This window comes from Palaemon carinicauda, chromosome 10, assembly GCF_036898095.1.
Source record: "Palaemon carinicauda isolate YSFRI2023 chromosome 10, ASM3689809v2, whole genome shotgun sequence".
Classification (NCBI taxonomy): Eukaryota; Metazoa; Arthropoda; class Malacostraca; order Decapoda; family Palaemonidae; genus Palaemon; species Palaemon carinicauda.
In genome coordinates, this window is record NC_090734.1 from 43159179 (window position 1) to 43174505 (window position 15327).

The 15327-nt window shown below is 40.4% G+C and overlaps 1 pseudogene; it reads right to left on the bottom strand.

The window, feature by feature from the left end:
- Positions 1 to 4289: 4289 nt before the first annotated feature.
- Positions 4290 to 6235, bottom strand: LOC137648400 (uncharacterized; annotated as a pseudogene).
- Between the last annotated feature and the right edge of the window lie 9092 nt (positions 6236 to 15327).

Below are 15327 nucleotides of genomic sequence, written 5' to 3' on the forward strand. Positions count from 1 at the left end.
AGGCACGGATCCAATCCTTAGCATCCTTAGAAATGCCGTGCCAAATGAACTTTGCCTTCAGCAGCTGTGCAGTAGAACGGCACGAGGGATGTGAAAGGCCGTGGATGAAATCAAACACCTGTCGGTGCATGGGAGCAGGAATCCAAGGTCGCGGTCTACCAGTACTGACGTCACAGAGGAGGGTGGTGTTGGAGTTTTCGAGGGGAAAATCCTCCCAACGGAGGGACGTGCAGGATGTCCTACAAGCTTGATACTCTGGATCCTGTCGTTGGGCTTCAGCCAGGGCGTTGTAATCCAATCCCAGTTGAACGGCAGCCAACGTGTTTCTTGACAGGGCATCGGCAACGGGATTCATTTTCCCAGGGACGTATTGGAGGGTGCAATTGTATTCAGCCATGGCGGAGAGATGTCGGCGTTGACGGGCGGACCAGGCGTCAGACTGTCGAGTGAAGGCGTGCACCAGAGGCATGTGGTCTGTGCGAATGACGAAGGGCGTACCTTCTAAGAAATGGTGAAAGTGATGGACAGCCAAGTGCACCGCCAGCAATTCTCGATCGAAGGTAGAATAACCCGATTCTGCCTTGGTCAGTTTTCTGCTGAAGAAGGCCAATGGGCGGGGCGAGCCTTTGACCACCTACTCGAGTACTGCACCAATAGCGACGTCGCTGGCCTCGGTGGAGAGAAGGAGAGGGGTGTGTGGGATAGGAAAAGTGAGAGCCGCAGCAGTTGATAGGGCCTTCTTTGCATTGCAGAAGGCTGCTTCTTGAAGGGGACCCCACTTCAGGTCCTTTGGCTTGCCCTTGAGGGAGGCGTAGAGGGGAGCAAGAGTGGCGGCAATGGCTGGCAGAAAACGGTGATAATAGTTGATCATGCCCAAGAATTCCTGCAGAGCTTTGACGGTCGAGGGCGTGGGGAAATTCTGAACGGCTGCTATCTTCTCAGGGAGGGGATGGACTCCTTCAGGAGTGATACGGTGCCCTAAGAACGACACTTCGTTGGCGCCAAAGGTACACTTGTCGTACCGGACTACAAGGCCGTTTTGTTGCAGGCGGTCGAGCACGATGCGCATGTGACGGAGGTGTTCCTCTTTTGAGGAGGAGAACACAAGTATGTCGTCCACATAACATACACAGAAAGGGAGGTCCCCTAAGATGCCATCCATGAGACGTTGAAACGTTGCCCCAGCATTACGAAGGCCAAAACAGGAGTAATTGAAGGTGTATGTGCCAAACGGAGTGGTGATGGCGGTCTTGGGGATGTCTTCTGGGTTCATAGGCACCTGATAATACCCCTTCAGGAGGTCGAGCGTAGAGAAAACCTTTGCTTTGTGCAGGTAGGAGGTTACATCGGCAATGTTTGGGAGGGGGTAGTGATCCGGTTCTGTTTGCATGTTCAGGCGCCTGTAATCCCCGCACGGACGAAGGAAGCAGTCTTTCTTCAGAACGATGTGTAAGGGTGACGACCATGGGCTGGAGGCCATTTGGCAAAGGCCCATATTCTCCATTTCGGCGAACGTCTGTTTGGCGGCTGCCAATCGTTCCGGTGCCAGACGTCTGAATTTTGCGAAGACTGGGGGTCCCGTCGTCTTGATATGGTGATAAATACCGTGCTTGGCAGGAACCGTGGGCGTTTGGCGAAGTTCTGGACGGAAAACTTCCGGGTACGACGTGAGGAGGTGGGCGTAGGCATCCGTGGGTGCGCTGATGTGGAGAGCGAGGTTAGAGGGGGCGGGTTGAAGAGGTGTCGACAAGTACGAGTCTGCGTTGACCAATCGTCGGTGGGCGACATCGACCAGAAGGTGGAAATGAGAGAGGAAATCCGCACCGAGGATTGGCATTGTGACGTCAGCAACGAGAAACCTCCAATTGAATTTACCGTTTCCGAATGATAATGTGAGGCTCTCGTAACCGTAGGTGGGTATTGCAGATCCGTTGGCAGCTACCAAGCGGACGTCGGCAGATGTAGACAGACTACGTTGTGCCTTGAAGAGTTTCCTTTGCAAAAGAGAACGACAAGCACCCGTGTCTACCAAAAATCGCACGTCCGTTCCTGCATCCTGTAAAAAGAAAAGATTAGAAACATGGGAGGCCACCGCCACAAGCGATGGCCTACTTACACGTTTTTTGGCCACTGACAATCTGTGGCACATTTCTTCGCGGTTGCCCCGAATCTGAAGTTGTAGTAGCAAAACTGCGGCGGATGGGAGGTAGTAAGTGGCTGTAGAAGTCGTTCGTTGGGGCGCGAGCGATTGGTGGGTGGTGGGCGGCTTTGTCGCCGCTTCGGCACGTCACGGGGTAGGCGTGTATGTCCTACGGCATTCATGTCAGCTTTGGTTGATGTTGAATAGGCATCCTCGTCGTCAGGGGTGGAGGCGTTGATGGAAGTCTTGAAGTGGCTGTCCATAAGGGCGTCGGCTTTGGTCATCAAGTCCTTTATGGGTAAACTATCGACATCGGGTATGGCAGCGCGCACCGGTTCAGGTAAACGGCGTATCCAAAGGGCACGGAGTAGGTTCACCTCACGAGGAGAGCCGTGTGCGGCAGGTTGAAGGCGAGCGATACTGGTCATTTCCCTGAGGGCAAGCGAAGCCCTTTGGTCCCCCAACTGTTGTTGCGAGAGCTGAAAAAGCTTTGCTATACGGGCGGCTGGCGACGGCGAGTACTGCTGCAGAAGGTATGATTTGAGGTCGTCATACGCTATTGGGGTGTCTCCTTGTTCACAAAGCCAGTCGGATATTTCTGGGAAGGTGTCCTCGGGTATCGCCGCGAGAACATAATCCACTTTGGTGGTTGAGCGAGTCACGCCCCTGATACGAAACTGGACTTCTGCGCGCTGAAACCAAGCAAACGCCTCTCCGCTGGCGAACGATGAAAGTTTGAATGGAGCGGCCGCAGCACCCACTGCCGTAGAGTCCGCCATAGTACCAACGATGAAGGGGCGAGGGGGTGGGGGTGGAAGGCGGTGGGAGCGAGTCGACTTCCGGGGTCACCAATGTGACGGGCCGAGAGAGGAGTTGTGAAATCAAAGGCAGATTGGAAACGACTGAGTTATATTGTTGTGGAACACTCTCCTTATATACAAAACCTCAAGGCAACAGGACATGACAAGTTCACAAGACAGACAATATCACAGAGGAAAAACCAGACAGGAATTTTCATGTTCGTTTTAGTGCAAGGGAGGAGCGAAGATACAAGCATAATATATATAAAATATGTACAATTGTGAGAAACACGGTTGGTACAAGGCATAATGAAATGTCAAAAAATTATTTCCTCAGAGATTCATCTAGTTAAAGAAATACAACTTTAGTTAGCATTTCATAGGTGTAAAAAGCTATAAATTGCTTTATTCAACAAATTCTTCTAAGTCAGGATCACAATCCTGAACATTACTCATATCTGGTAGTGCCTTATAAAAATCGTAAAACATAGGATCAACCAAAGGCAATAGATCAGTCAAGTCCTTCTTTTTTTCTTTACTGATAGGCAGTAATGAATGATATTCCTTTTTGACATCTATCAAATTTGGATTATCCTGTCCTCTTCTTTTCATATCTACTTGTTCAAACGCCTCCTCGTTTGAAAGAGATCGTTTATACAACAAAATTCCGTGGAGCGCTGATACCTGAACCACTGGCACTGTGACCAGTTAAATTTGTCATTATTGCTGTTCTTTAATCTTTTTACCAGAGGGCCTTTAAATAACTGTGCGTAATCATAAAAGTCCTCCTGAGTCATTGCATGAACCTGAAATCTTCTTCCTGCCAATCTTACCAGCTGGTACCAGTCACGTGGATGGTGGATTGCAGTGGCTCTCTTTTTCTTGAGTCTTTCAATGACAGAGTGGTCGGAGTCACACTCCATGTGTGAATGACCGGAAATGAGAAATTTGTGATCTATTGTCAGTATGTTAGGAAATTTGGATAATGCATGCATAAACATAGCAGCCATATGGGTTTCTATTCTGTCCGGCGCAAGCATAAGAATAAAAAATTACGTGCTGGACATCACTGGGCAAATTCTGCAAGATATTCATTAGACAAGATGCTATTTGATTGGCACCTCTAGCAGCAATGGTTTCGTGCCACATAAAACAGTCCACTTTTTTATTTACATTATTGTGAACAGTGAGATTGTATGTCCACAACAAGTGCTTATAAAAAGCTACTGAAGACTGTAAGTATGGAGGTGGGAGACACTGTTGTAAGTCAAATGTGTATGTTGCAAATGAGGGATTTCTGCAAGCTAACTTTGTATCATCTCTTTTACGACTATAGGCATTTTCAGCTCTTAACAGATGACTTTCTTTTTCGGCTTGTAGACGTTCTTTCTCTTCAGGGGTATTGGTGATATCTAATTGCATCTTTAACACATCGCAGGTATGACATGTGTCTATTTTAGGCTGTTTGAAACTCAAGTTATGACAATGAAATCTTTTCTCATATGTGAAGCGTGTTACTGAGGACTCCGGGTAGCGTTCTTTAAACAACGAATACATTTTTGCTAATGTAAGTGTTGATGACAAATACTTTTTGGAGGAGTGTGCCCTAGAATAATGACTCTCGTATGCTGGAAATGATTTGATATGATCATCAATTTTAGAAAGTTCCTCTTCTTTAATACGACGTGGATTTGGAGTTGTTCCTCTCCTATCCCCTCGGCTCACTCCAGAGGCAGTTTCCTTTTTCTTTTTCTGTAATACTTCCAAGAATTTTTTGGTTTCACCAAACACCCTCAAAAAGCATTTTTGACAAATAGGATGTCTTTTCATGTGAATTTCTAAGGCATACTCGTAGGTTACATCTCGCACTCTAATGTTTTCGCCGCCTCTATCTCTTAGGCGGGTACGTAATGGGTTCTTTGGTGTAATAAGAGTTGCGAGGTAGTCTCTTCTTGAATCTACTGAGCCCAAATCCCAATCTTCAATATATAATATTTGCAGATCTTCATCATTGAAACGTTCGGAGCATTTCAATCTACATTGCTTTAGTGGACTTTGTTTTCTAGCGGAAACTAATTTACCTGACGCAGTCGTATACGATTTACCGGTCTGTCGACACTCTTTTCTCTCTCTCCGTGCTCTTCTTGAGTACCTTTTCATTGGAGTTTGGCAAAGTTGTTCATCTCTTTGATTTTCAGCTTTTTGACTGCCCTCTTCCTCTCTTGGATGTTCTGCTTCTTGATTGCCCTTAAGTCTAATCTCATGCTTACTGTTATTTTCACGAGAAATTGTGGACGAAGACGATACACTGCAGGTTTCATCAGTAACTTAAAAATTTGGATCTTTTACACTATCATCATCATCATAGAAATTATCAGGCGTCTCATCATAATCTGTTATAAAAGTATTCAGACTGTGTTAATATCAAGAATAACTTTAACATTATACTTGATTTTAAAATTAATTTTATATTTTTGTTTTGTTATACTGAACAACTGTGCTCCTGCCATCCACACAATTATATTGAAAAATCATGAAAAATGACAAATGACAACATACATTGCAAAAATATAATTTCTACAAAGTTCGTGTTTTGTCAGTACCTATAAAATAGTGAAAAACTAATTTTTGGATGCTTTTAACTAAAAATCTAACCATTTGCTCAAATTCTATGAGCAAAAGTACATAAAAAATTCTAGTTACAATGAAATTTAGTGTCGACCACCAAACACGAAAGATCCGTTCATATAAAAAAAAAATTTTTGACTCTTCACAATACAGCTGCCGTGAAGGCAGAAGCTCATTTTGTAAGGCGAATTTTAAGCCTAACTAAAATTGTTAGGCTCATAAACAAAGTTCCTACTATTGTTTACCACTGGTTAATAAACAAAGTTGATGCTATTTATACAAAATCTAAGAAATAACATATCCCTTTTTGTCTGAATAATGAACATCTCAAACCACAAACACTAACAAATATGACGTGTTACCACACTTTCATTTCCGATAGAAATAACTATTAAAATCATTTAAAACACATAAAAAAATTGCACTACAAGTAGATTTCCCGTCAAAAGGAAATCACTGCTCGGAATTAGAGGTGTCCCACTAAACTGCAGGCATCCCAGGAACATCAATAACGTACCTTCATTTCTTTCCTCTCCAAAGTTATTAGCAATAAGCCAGTGTTTGACATTACTTTGGCGGTTTTCCAGGTCCATTTTTCTTCTTTTCTCTGCATTTTTGTGTAATGCTTTGTCAAGAATTGACGAGCACGTGATTTAGATGCATCCATCACCAAAATCATTTTCAATTCACATATATACAGAAGTTCATAATATTAGAATCTTATAAATTACTACACTCCTGCAATCAAAGGCGAGTTGTAATCAACACTAGTTAATACACGTTCAGAACGACGATACAGCTTACAACACGCCATATCTCTCTCTATCTAGTGCGTGCGGATGTGCCAAGCCGCACTTAGGTAGAGGGAACGCGTCTGGGCCCTGTCTCGGGCAACAATAATAACATTCGTGGAGTGCATTAGCTGCTAGGCCTAGTGGGATTAATACTGGCATATTAAATGAAGAAGAAGAGTATGAGTTTTATGACTAGATTAGAACTAGAATTGCAGAGTTATAGATAAAAAGTGAATAATTACCTAAATATTAATAAGTTTGTTTACTTAACCCCTTTTGACCTATATTGAAAATGTAGTTAAAAAGGGGGTATGTATCACTTGCCTCTTTGTTCGCCAATATAATGCTATGAATTTTAATGAAAATGTGGTTAAAAAGGGGTATGTTCTACTTACCCCCTTTTTCGCCAACAGAATGATGCTGCATGTAGTTATCCCATAAAAAGACTTTTTGACGTACTGACTAACATATTCACAGTACACTTACCCCCTTTTTTCCCAGCATAGTAGCCCGTTTTAGCAACCTTTTGGCAGTCATAACTCATTCAGGCCATTTTTGGACTTACCCCCTTTTTCGCCAGCATGAGTGAATTATATATATATATATATATATATATATATATATATATATATATATATATATATATATATATATATATATATATATATATATATATATATATATATATATATATATATATATATATATATATATATATATATATATATATATATATATATATATATATATATATATATATATATATATATATATATATATATTCCTCTAGTGTGAGATTTTTCTGTTGAGTTTAGTATAGCAATATTAATGAGGTAATCCCGGCTTCATGCATGATAAAATATAAACAATTAAGAAATGAATAGTAATTACACAAAATTTTTATTGGAATCAGCAAAGGAGATAGTTTGAAAAGTTCTTAAAAGGCATGAAAAAAGCTGAAGCTGCTCGAGAAGATGGATTAACAATTGATCCAAATTTATGTATAGGCGATATCATAGTAGCATAAGTCTCTGAACTCTCATCCAAATGTCTGATGGAACACTCTTTATGTACATCTTGGAAATCATTCATTATTATACTAATTCACAATAGATTTCAATTATTACCACCGAAGAAGTTCACTAGCCATAATTTATAAAATACTTAACAAAGATCACATTAAACCAAATAGAAAACAAAGAATGCTTAATCTTTATCAACCAAGATTGTAAGTATGATTTAGAAGTGGGTATTCAACAACTGACCATATCCTTGTTATTATCCAGCTAATGGAAAAATGAACTGATGATGACAAACCAATAAGTATGACATAATAGACTTTGTAAAAGCTTTAGATCCTGTCAAATCTTCAGCAGTAATGAAAGCCCCCAAAAACAAGGAAAAGAAAAATATTGTGTTAGAACATTTTAAGATATAGCTGTCAAAAATATATCAACCGGTAAACAATTGGCGTCACGTCGATGACCGCTTCTGTGGCCTTCGCTTGAGTAGTACACAGTGTCAACGTCAACTGGCGCCTCTGAGGCCGTTGGCGCCTCATACCTGATGACTCTGTCCTTTTACTGTTTTCATCTTTGTCGTTGCAGGCAAGGGGGACGGAGGCTGCAACCATGACCCCCAGGCAAGATGGCACAGACCCCCATAGCCCCCGTGGATCACGTCGCCCTGGGCGACTGTGCCTTTGTTCAGTTTGAAGAGAGCCATGAATAAGGGCTAACGTCCTTTCCGTTTGTGCCTGGGGCTAGAAAGCTAGGCAACTTATACATGTAGTTTTCATTGTAATGTTAACGTAACTTATACTTGGTCTCCCGGGGCTGTAGTCTCTGCGCGAACATAGATGTGTATTGAATATTTGTAAGTGCACTCATTCAGTAGTCATTTAAAGCTATTGATATGAAAAGACTGTTTTTTTTACCTACCAATAATAATTGACTTAAGGAAGTTATATTAAGAGCTCTCTGACTGTGTACTGACATTTTGTCATATATATTTAGAGTTGAAAGAACAGAATTGCATCTATCTCATCACCGCCTCTTTGAATTATTTTTTGTGAAATTGTTTGCCCGTGTTTTGGGACAAAATAATGTTGGCGTAATAGTGGGATTTCTTTCAACTACGTAAACTGTAATTACGAAATTACAACGTGAGTGTCCCGGAGCAAGACAACCTCTCCATTGAACCTGAGGAATCCATCCGAGGCATACATCATGTTGCAAGGCCGCAAGGAAAACCTGTATATATTACAGCATCAGCGGGTGCGGAGAGACCAGCACCACAGGGAGTTTACCGAAACAGCCCTTCACTAAAAGATGGGTTCGAACCCTGGCCTGGAGGGAATGGACGATACAGCAAATACAGCAATTTTCCTCCTCTATCTGAGTATGTACCAATTTTCTAATACATAGTGCCACAACCAGGATGCTGATTTATCTCAATAGAGACATTTTTCAGTTTGGTAGAGGCAGCTACGTCGGAGCAGTTTTGGACCGATCCTCGAAAAATTGTTTTGGCAAAACAGAGAATTCGAGGAAATACTCATAGGAAAGTGAGAAGAGATCTCAAATTTGTCGAGCACAGGAATTGGGCACATCTGAAAATACACCTACAACGGAGGTTAGACCTAGGTACCGCCAGTTTGCATGAACATTTATGTAACTATGTTCCCACCCGGAAGTAAGGTGAGTCGTACTTGGAACTTTTCACAAGAATAGCTGTAGACTTGGAAAATTTTTTGGACGGCCATGATGCTTAGGAAGGCATTAAAGACTCTTTGTTGAAGAAGGTAATGAAATCAAATGTACCTGCATATGTGTGGGGTACAGGTTTTAGCCCGTACCCGTAGAGAACGCTATGTATAATCTTCTACTTTTAATGGCAAGTGCAGAGGAGGAGACACCCCAATCGGAAGGATATAGACAACAGCAACCCTTATCGTCGTCGTCGTCATTGTCCGGGAACAATTCTAATGGACAGAAGAAATAATCGGGCAAAGGGCCAAACAATAAGTCAAAAGCTCAGAAGAAGGGGCAGTGTTTCAACTGCAAACAGCTGTGACATTACGCCAGTCAATGTACAGCAGCTCCAACCCCCAACGTGGGAGCAACAGCAGCGCCTCTGGAAGCAGGAGGAACGGCATCTGCGATGGCAGCACCATCGCACTATCCCCATTCCCAGTGGGTTTTGTGCAGGCATACCCAGAATGGAGGCCTCATTTAGCACACTCATCGTCGCCTGCTGCTTGGCCGAGGCCGCTAGCACAAAAACAGCCCCCAGCGGTGACAGCGCCACCCAGGATAACCTTATAGAAAGAAAACCGAAGACAGCACCCCGGCAACCTGTTATCAAAGTTAAGTTCCCTTCCGGTATTAAAAACTGTTTAACATATACAAGAGCATTTGTGTCTCTTATTGTTGAATCGCACATTACAGTAAATCGAGTTCAAAATGAGGTTCCTTTAAAAGGTCAAGGTCTTGTGGGAAAAGAAGTTTTCATAAATAATTTTTTTTCACAACCCTTTGAATTGGGAGACGAGAAACCCATTCACGATTTCTACGTTGTCCCTGAGTTGGGTATTTAGGGGATTGATGTCATATTTGGTTCACAATCAATCTGGTTACTAGGTTTAAATGTACTTTCGTGTCCTGAGGGATTGACTGTATCCATGAGGGATCGTATCCTACCCCTAGGAGGAACGCTTGCATTAGTAGCACCGGTAATAGAACCAGATGTTAACGTCACTGATAAGTAGGACCTTAGACTTTTCGAAGAAGTTTTGTATAGACCCTTGTGTTGCCATGGTGATTGAACTTGACGTGTGTAACAAAAAAATTAAAGGAAGGAGTTGGCATACTTTCGCCTTATGAAGACTTTGAAGATAACTTATTGCAGGACTCTATAGTGCAGATCAAGGAAGGGAAAATAAGGGTATTATTCCATAATTTTACATTAGTACCAGTGTTACCTAAAGATAATATGCTAAATGCGTGGGTTCAAATGAATGTTGATTTAGTGTTTAAAGCCTTTCAGCAAAGTATCTCATCAAGTCGCGCATGTGCCTTGAAAGATTTGTGATATAGTTTAACACCTGTTCAGTTTCATTTTTAGGTTACTCAGCTTTTGGAAGAATATCAAGATGTATTTGTATTAGAGGAAGTACCTCCGGGTTATTGTGACTTTATGCCTTTCAACATAGATAAAGGAGACAGTTTGCCAGTCGTAACGTACCCCTATAGAGTACCTTTTGATATCTGACTGAAGTAAATAGACAGTTAGCAGAGATGAAAGAGAATGGAATAATCCCAGTCTCTGATTCTCCCTAGCGTTCTCCTATCGTGGTTATAAAGAAAAAGTCTGGCGCTTTACTCATATGTGTATATTACCATAAATTGAATAGTATAACAAAAGGTGATTTATTTCCTTTGCCATCGATAGAAGAAATTTTATGTAAAGTCAGGAATAATACATTCTTTTCGACGTTTGGTCTAATATCTGGGTATCATCAAATAGCACTCTATCCCAAGAGTAGAGAGAAAAACACTTTTGTTGCTGGCGACTCATTATATTCCTTTAATACCTTGCTATTTGTGTTGAAGAACTCACCCGCGCATTTTTCATGCGTAATGATAAGTGTATTATCAGGATTGGTGGGAAATGCCGTATTAATCTATCATGATGATATAATAATTTTAGGGAATATTGTAGAAGAACATATGGCTAATTTTGTTAAAGTTCTGGAAGCGTTGAGACGTCATAATTTGAAGGTCAACCTAGCAAAGTGTTTGCTGTTTCAGCCAGAGGTTCAATTTCTAGGTCACATATTAAATAACAAGGGCGTAAGCCCGGTGCTAGATAGGATAGAAGCGACCTCAATCCCCTAAGCAAGTTAGTTAGTTTTTGGGGTTGACCTCTTATTACAGACGATTTATTAAATACTTTGGGAAAATTTCGCGACCATTAGATCAACTTAGAAGAACAGAGAATTTTGAATGGAGTCGAGAACATGAAAATGCATTTCAAAAGTTGAAACAAGCTTTGTCTGAAGATAGTTTTTTGGTCTCTCCTAAATTCGATCGTGAGTTCTACGTGACATGCGATACTAGCGATGTTGCCATTGGGGGAGTAATAGAACAGCTGGAGAACGATGGAAATTTACTTCCAGTAGGATTTGATTCACGAGCGCTAAAAGGCCTGGAAACCCATTATTCGGTGTTAGACAAAAAAGCACTGGCCATTAAATGGATATTAGAAAGAAATCGTTACTTTCTGTTGGGACATAGAATTTGTGTTAAATCTGATCATAAACACTTACCATATAGTTTAAAGAAATTAGATTTGTCAAGTTGTCAGGCCAAATGGTTGGAAGCATTGTTTGAATTTGATATTGTTGGATTCAAATATATCTTGGACGAACTAATGTAGTAGCGGATGCCTCATCTCGTTCTGTGGCCGCTATAACGAGTTTGATGAGTTCATCGCAGGCTGTGCGAGGAGGCGAGCAGATGATACACATTGACCCCTCCCAGCTGAGAGAGACGTCAGATGATAGGACAGGGTGGGTGAGAGAGTGTGTTGGGCCAGTGAGAGAATGAATGCAGCAACTGCTCAGCGTATAAATGACCCTGTCCTTGAAGCTCACAGCGTCCGTGATGATGACTGTGACTGGGATGTAACACAACTAATTAAGGCACAGAATGAAGAACCTGTATTGGGTAAAGTTAAGGTTTATATTAGAAAGGAAATAGAAGAATTTCCTACTGACCTCCCACTTCCACCTAATAGATTTGTAATCGAAGACGATGTTTTGTATGTAACTGATTTTAAACCAAACAAGTTAGTTTATCGAACTGTATTACCCACTCCTTTCTTAAGTAAGGACATGACATTATTGCATTCGTCGCCAGTATCTATTGCATTCGTCGCCAGTATCCGGTCACGTGGTCGTACCAAATACACTCAGAAGAGCCACTGATCATTTTTATTGGAAAGGCATGAAACAAACAATAAAGAGATATATAGACTCATGTCACCTTTGTCATCAGTCTCAATCCCATAGATTAAATGTACCTCCCGCATGAGTCTGGCCTTTAGTTAAAGAGAAATGGTAACGTGTGCATATTGATTTACTAGGTCCATTACTGGATTCACACGCATGATATAAATATTTTTTTGTTCTAGTAGATGCGCGAACTAGATGTACGTTCGTGCAACCCTTGATTGATAAAACTGCACAGGAAATCGCTAGAGACTTTAGAGCTTTCATTGAAATATTCAGTACTCGTCGAGAAATTGTATCAGATCACGGAACCGAATTTGTAAATGAAGTATTCAGTCGAATATCTGAATTGTATGGCATTAAGCATTTTCTCATTCTTGCACATAGGCCTAGTTCAAATGGGTTGGTCGAGTCTAAAAATCGAATCTTAATTAGCATGCTTAAATACTTAGTAGCAGATAACCCAAATATATGGTTGGATATGTTGTCTGCAGCCCAGTTTGCACTAAACACGGGCTATAATGAGGTATTGGTGACTCGCCTTATTATTTAGTTTTCGGTCAAAATCCAGATTTGCCATATGATGTTTTCACGCAAAAGAAGAAACTACCTGTGTATAACGTAGATGATTTTCGAGCTTATGTTGCCAATGTAAACAAGAGGGCTTTTGAAATTACAAATAAGTTCTTAAAGATAGCCCAGATAAAGGATATCCATAGTTACAACAGGAGATTTAAAACGAAATCACATGAAATTCAGGTTGGTGATCGTGTGAATATAAAGAGGCTTCAGAGTAAAGAGCATAAGTTCGAATCAACTTTTATCGGACCATCCAGAGTGATCCTTAGTGATAATGATAAAATAACTGTTAAGAATATTGCGAAAGGTAATGTATATGAAGTTCATTCTTCGGTTGTTAAGATTGTGCCAGAAAACGAGATAACGAGTTCAGACAATCGAAATGTATTAGCAATTTACCCTTTTTGGATTCTAATGACGGATCAGCTGATGAGTTTCTAAACATTGCCCAAGCTTCCTTTTCTGCTAAGAGAGAGAGAGAGAGAGAGAGAGAGAGAGAGAGAGAGAGAGAGAGAGAGAGAGAGACGACTGCTCTTTAAAAGACAGTGAGCCTTGGTTTGGTTTCAATTAGCCAGGATTTAGCGATAGGATTAGGATAAATAGTTCGAAATGAGAACTGTTCGTTTTTTTTGCAGCAGTATGTTTGCTAACTGCTTGCGTATGTGTGAACAGTGAAGTGAGAATACACAAGGGCGTAGACTTTGACAAAAGATTTAGGCTTTTTTTCAAGTCTGATATTCATGTTTTGTTAATTAGTTGTGATCCCGTGAGAACTGCGAGTCCACTGGTTATGATTCTGGGTCAAATTAAAAAGTTAGAATACCAATCGTAACTAGTTAAAGAAGATGTTGCTGTAGTTAAGTTAAAGGCAATTCTTGATAACGTAAAAAGAGCCCTCTGTAAGTCATTGGATACTTTAGAAGAAATTCAGAGAGATGTAATTTATGTAGAAAGTGCTACGCATTTAGCTTTTGTAGCTGGTGAGCTAACTTTACACTTAGGAAACGTGGCGAGCCAGATTCAACAACTGACAACCACGGGGGAAATCACGTCTGACATATTGTCTCCAGGGGAGTTTTTAAAGATAATCAGAAAATTCATGAGACTGTGCCAACGTTTATTCTACCTGTAGAAAATACTTAGTCGGAGTATTATCGAATGTCATCCGTGACTGTTACTTAGTTAAAGGGGAAGTTTTTTTTTTTTTTTTTTTTTTATTTTTTTTTTTTTTGTAGATACCTGGTAAGAATGAGGATTCAGATTTTCATTTATATGAAGTAAAATAAATGTGGACACAGAAAGAAACAGGGGAATACTCAACACAAGGAGTGGCTTCGGGGAGTCCAAGTGTACCGTTGAATGTACCGTCTCTGGCATGGTGTGAAGGTGTAACACACCAGTTGGTGATGCATGTGGGTTTAGTGTGCACACAGATTTTTTTTGTTTTTATGTACTAGTACTTTGGTTTGTAAACATTTTGTTAGTGTGATAAAGCTATATGAGAATATTATGACTAATAACATTTATGATAATTTTTCTTTTTATGTAAAATGGCCATTATGCATGTGTTTTGTGTATTTCTTTTTTCTTACGATTTCTCTGTGGATATGTGTTTTTTTATTTGAGTTTATGTACTGTAATTGTTTGTCAACTGTTATTATACCATGTCTCGTGGCAGAGTTTGAGGCCAAGAGATGTAACACCTCCCCTGTGATCTGAGATTAGCAAATTGTCACTTAGGCAAGACTGAGGATTTGAAATCCTAAGTTGAGTAGTTTTGTATGATTTGTTCTGATTATGGAAGTGTCTGTTTCCGATTTCTTTTGCTAATATGTAACCTTTGAATATTTGGACTCTTAGTTTATGATTGCCCATATTTATCAATATGTATTGTTCTTCAGAGTTGCTTAGTTTGGTTTTTGCTTTATACCTGTGTAACCTTTTTAGTATTTTGTTTATTGGTATTTAGCTACCCATATTTACCCATATGTATTGTTTTTCAAAGTTATTTGCTACATTTCTTGATTTTTTTGGGGAGTATGTACCCTTTGGATATTTTGTTCTTGGTTTTCAGTTATTCATATTATGTATCTTTTGTATATATATTACTACAGTTCCTATTTTTGCATGGCAAAATGCACAACTACAATTATGATATATGTGAACATGCTTTCTTGAGATTTTGTAGTTTGGTTGCTAATTGTTTTACTTTTGTGAGAATATGGATCTATATGTACTCAAAGCGAAATGCAGCAGAGCGGTCACGTTTGGGGTTTGTTTGTTTTTTATCAGTATCAAGTAAAGTAAACTATGCTTTTGATACTCAGACGTTGTTGGGGCTTGAATTAAAAGTAAAATTTTAAGTAATCCTTT